Source organism: Eucyclogobius newberryi, unplaced genomic scaffold, assembly GCF_026437365.1.
Source record: "Eucyclogobius newberryi isolate DKJ021-1_F unplaced genomic scaffold, fEucNew1.0.hap1 SCAF_14, whole genome shotgun sequence".
In the NCBI taxonomy this organism is placed as follows: Eukaryota; Metazoa; Chordata; class Actinopteri; order Gobiiformes; family Gobiidae; genus Eucyclogobius; species Eucyclogobius newberryi.
In genome coordinates this window covers 2,528,386-2,533,765 of record NW_027315768.1, presented here as the reverse complement: position 1 = coordinate 2,533,765, position 5,380 = coordinate 2,528,386, and the positions used below count along the sequence as shown (strand labels likewise).

Below are 5,380 nucleotides of genomic sequence, written 5' to 3'. Positions count from 1 at the left end.
CTCCTCTTAATGTGAATGTGTTATTGTGTGCAATAGAGTGTCATTATTAGTGCTCCCCAATAGAGGGCGCACTTGCCTTTGGTATGCATGTTGTTACGAGTTCTCGAGCAAGTGATGCACCGCATGTACCTGTGATAAAGTTGTGATTAAAATACACGACGGGAATTGAGATGTTCTACTTTATTTCGGCCAAGATACAACATCTTTTTGGCGACGAGGATAAAAAGAAAAGAACTTTGAACGGGTAAAGATTTTGTTTTTTGGTGAAAAAAAAGGGGGGAGAGAGAAACGCGAAAGAAAAAAAAGCTGGAAGATGGCGACCATTGGCACTCTAGCAGCGTTTGATGCTAAAAATCAAAGCTGGGAAGAATACTGTGAAATAATGCAGCAGTTTTTTGAGGCCAACGAAATTGATAACGGAGACAAGCAGAGAGCAATTCTCCTCAGTGTGGTCGGCGCATCTACGTACAGTTTAATGCGGAATCTCCTCAGCCCGGAGAAACCAAGAGATAAAACTTATCAGCAACTGGTGTTGATGAAGAACCATTTCGACCCGAAACCAAGTGAAATCGTCCAAAGGTACAAGTTTGATTCCCGCAGTCGTAAGCCAAACGAGTCAGTGTTGGATTACGTTGGCGAGCTGCGGAGGCTGGCACAGGACTGTAATTACGGCGACACATTACAGCAGAAGTTGAGATACAGGATCGTGTGTGGTATCAATGATGATCGCATTCAACGACGACTCCTGGCAGAAACGGACTTAACTTGTGAAAAAGCGTATTCTATTGCAGTTGCTTCGGAAACAGCAAATAAAAACGCATTGGACCTCCAGAATCCAAACGCAGTGACAAGGTGCTTCAAACTAAACAAGGGTTCGTACAGCAGTGGAGCGTTCAAGAGCACAACGCAGGAGTGCTTTCGTTGCAAAGGACAACACAACCCAGGTGAATGTAAGTTCAAACAAGAAAAATGTCATGCATGTGGAAAAGTGGGACATATTGCAAGAGCTTGTCGAACAAAAAGTAAACAACAGAAGGGACATGCTAAATTTAATGCTGGAAAAAAGGATCAGAGAAATTCAAGCTACCGCTCTCATAATGTTCAAGAGCGACAAGAGGATAGCAACACGGACAGCTCAGAAGACAGTCCTTTTGCATTACAGTGTATGAAGTTCAAACTGGGACGTATAAGTGAAATACATTTGAGGAAAGTTGAGCCGTACACTGTGAGCATGAAACTAAATGAAAAAAGAATTGGTTTTGAAATAGATACAGGCTGCAGTCTCACAGTAATGAATGAGAAGACATTTCAAACAACATGGGAAGATGGAGAAACTCCTCGCATCAAGCCAGTGCAAATAAAGTTGGAGACTTACACCGGAGACCCAGTGAAAGTGGTGGGAGCTGCTTATGTGAAAGTCAAATATAATCAGCAAAGAGCTAAACTGCCGTTGGTTGTTGTTAAAGGAGATGGCCCCACACTGCTGTGCAGAGACTGGCTTGAGGAAATTCAGTTGGACTGGAAAGAGGTGAAAGCGAAAAATAAGGCTCGTCAGGTACAGCACTTACACTTGGAGAAACAGATAACGCTACAAGAAATACTGTGTAAGAACGAAGAAGTGTTCAAAGAGGAACTTGGCACTTTAAAGGGCACAAAAGCCACAATTCATGTGAAAGAAAATGCTGTTCCGCGTTTCTTTCGTCCAAGATCGATTCCTTATGCAATGAGAGCAAAAGTGGATGAGGAAATTGACAGATTGTTAAGAGAGGAAATTATCACGCCTGTGAAATATGCTGAATGGGCCGCGCCTGTTGTACCCATCCTGAAACCAGTGGGAACCGTTAGGTTATGTGGAGACTACAAACTAACTGTAAACACTGTTTCCTCATTGGAGCAGTATCCAATACCCAGAGTGGATGATTTGTTCAATGCACTAGCTAAAGGCACACAATTCACCAAACTAGATATGAGTCATGCTTATCAACAGATATTGATGGATGATGAGGCAAAGAAATACCTCACGGTGAACACACACAGAGGACTGTTCACTTATAACAGACTACCGTTTGGTGTGGCGTCAGCTCCAGCCATATTCCACCAAGGACCATGGAGAGTCTCTTAAGTGGGATTCTTCTGGTCGTGGTTTATCTGGATGATATTTTGGTCAGTGGGGTGGACAAGGCTGATCACTTAAAGAATCTGGACATTGTGCTGACAAAGCTAAAAGAAGCTGGATTGCGCCTCAGAAGAAATAAGTGCACCTTTCTTCAGGATGAAGTGGAGTATTTGGGATACAGAGTGGATTCACAAGGATTACATCCAGTGTGTAAAAAAGTCAAAGCAATCCAAGATGCTCCAGCTCCTACAAATGTCACAGAGCTGAAATCGTTCCTGGGACTGTTAAATTACTACAACAAGTTCCTTCCCAACTTAGCAACAAGATTGGCTCCGTTACACGAACTGTTGAGACATGATGTTTGTTGGAAATGGAACAAAGAACAGGAACAAGCTTTTCGAAACTTTAAAGACTTGCTGAACACGTCGGATGTTCTGGTACACTACTCAGCTGATCGAGAGCTGATACTGTCGTGTGATGCGTCACCGTATGGAGTAGGAGCAGTGCTATCACACGTCATGGAAGATGGAAGTGAGAGACCGATTGGATTTGTCTTGCGCACTTTGCAACCTGCCGAGACAAGATACTCACAACTGGACAAAGAAGGACTGGCCGTGATATTTGGTGTGGAAAAATTTCATAAATACATATATGGACGGAACTTCACCATTTATACCGATCACAAGCCGCTGATTTATCTGTTCAGTGAAAAGAAGCCGATTCCCCAAATGGGATCTCCAAGAGTTCAAAGGTGGGCAGTTAAACTGCGTACATGTATAATATTGTGTACAAACCAGGAAAAAACCATGCTAATGCCGACGCCCTGAGCAGATTGCCAGTTCCGGTCAAACTAAAGGAAGAGGAGAGGACTGAGCAAGTTCTGATGATGGACTTGTTAGATGAGACATTGGTCGATGCAAACTGTTGGGTTCATTGCAGCGTTTCGCTCAGCTTGTGCACTCTCTCCCGTGCCATCTGACTGTGACATCTTTGCAGAATACTCAGTCTTGGTACACCAGGTATATAATGCAGGACAGGAGACTCGTGTGTCGTTTTTATCGGTAGCCGCACTGTTCAATGCTCCGGTCCCGTGAGTGAAGTGAACAGGAGGTTCCGCCTTTATTAATTGAACAGAGCGTATACCTACGCCGAACAATATAGTGCTTACATGTAGTGGAACACATCGCTCTCTAACACAAACCAAATAAAAAAGTGGACTTCCAAAGACGAAATACTAGCTCACGTCCATGGATACATTCTAAGATACATTCTATGTGTGTTTGCAGTGTTATGTTCTGACCTTTAATTATTTGAAATTACAGTTGCGTGTTGTTCGCTTAAAGGTGGTGGAGATGTGGTATATTGCACTAGAGAATTGTATATGCTATATTCTGCTCCTCTTAATGTGAATGTGTTATTGTGTGCAATAGAGTGTCATTATTAGTGCTCCCCAATAGAGGGCACACTTGCCTTTGGTATGCATGTTGTTACCAGTTCTCGAGCAAGTGAAGCTCCGCATGTACCTGTGATAAAGTTGTGATTAAAATACACGGCGGGAATTGAGATGTTGTTCTACTTTATTTCGGCCAAGATACAACAGTAGGGTGCAGGCTAAGACGTTCAGAGAAGACGTTACACTGATTTTTGAATCTGGAGAAAATCCACAATGGCCTGATGGACTAGCGTTTAGTTTCAGTGAAAACAGGGCCCATTCCCAAGATAGTTGTCAGTGTACAGAACCCAACCAACCATGACATTATTTTATCTGGTAGAACTATTATTGGTACTGTGCAGTCAGTGGGGTCTGTTTATCCAGCCAACATCTTCAAAAAAGATCTCCCATCTACTGTCATTAATGAAGTCCACATTCAGGCAGCCACAGAATGGCCCCTACACCAGCGAGCAATGGGACCCTCCTGTTGACCTGTCTCATTTGAATGAAGGTCAAAGAAAAATTGTTCAGCAAATGTTGAGGGAAGAGTCTCCATCATTTTCAAAAACCGATGATGACATAGGGTGTGTGACAAATCTGCAGATGGAAATTATGTTAAAGGACACAAACCCAGTTTCCGAAATCACTGTACAGGGAGATGAAGGACTACTTACAGGACTTGAGAGCCCAGGGGTGGGTGGAAAAGTCTATTTCCTCTTACTCGTCCCCTGTAGTCTGTGTAAGAAAAAACGACGGTACACTGTGTTTAACTATTGATTACAGAGAACTGAACCGCAAAACACACCCAGATCGACACCCTATTCCCTGGGTGCAGGACGTGGTTCATGTCCAAAGACAGTAGACATGTTGAGGACGTCAGGAGAGTATTGCGACGCCAACGGGAGAAAATGTGACCTTTTCAAACCAGAAGTTAGATATCTGGGCAGGATTGTTTCTGCTGAAGGAAGCAGAATGGACCCAGCCGATACAGCTGCTGTGAGAGCCCTGAAAAACAAGGAGCCAGGTACTGTAGGTGAGCTAAGAGCAATATTAGGACTGTTAAGCCACTATAGGCAATATATCAAAGGTTTCTCTTGTATTGCTAGTCCTTTGTATGATTTGCTCAAAGCCCCTTTGAACACAGAAACTCAGTAAAACCCAAGAAAAACTAACTGTGTCCCTTCCAGTAAACCTGTTCATTGGACTAGAGTGCATCAGTCAGTGTTGGAGCAGCTAATTGACTGTTTAGTACAACCTCCTGTTTTAGGTTTCCCTGACTTTACTCAACCGTTTGTTTTACATACAGACGCTTCTAACCAAGGACTAGGCGCTGTATTGTATCAGAGGCAAAATGGAAAACTCTGTGTGATAGCTTATGGATCAAGAACCCAAACTGCAGCAGAGAAAAACTATAATTTACACTCATGTTAGAATTCTTGGCTCTCAAATGGGCAATCACAGACAAGTTGCGTGATTACTTGTACTATGCACCATTCTTCACAGTGTATAGTGATAATAATCCGCTTACTTATGTACTGTCAACCGCTAAATTGAATGCAACAGGAAGCCGATGGGTCGCAGAACTTGCCAATTTCCATTTTTCTGTGAAGTATCGCTCAGGCAGAGAGAACATAGATATTACTAGCACTACATTACAGCATATTATTAGGACTTAGATATGGAGACTTATATGGAGGCATGTTCAAAAGAAATGTCATATGATGCTGTGAGTGCAGCTACACAGGAGGTCGACCATCAGGGTGAGACTGGCACCTGGTCTATGGGTATTTCAGCAAAATGAGCCACAGTGTCAATGAACGTGCCTATAGCTC

At 43.1% G+C, this 5,380-nt stretch overlaps 1 pseudogene; it reads left to right on the top strand.

Moving 5' to 3' along the window:
- The first annotated feature begins 313 nt into the window (after window positions 1-313).
- Window positions 314-3,095, top strand: LOC140359290 (uncharacterized; annotated as a pseudogene).
- Window positions 3,096-5,380: the final 2,285 nt, after the last annotated feature.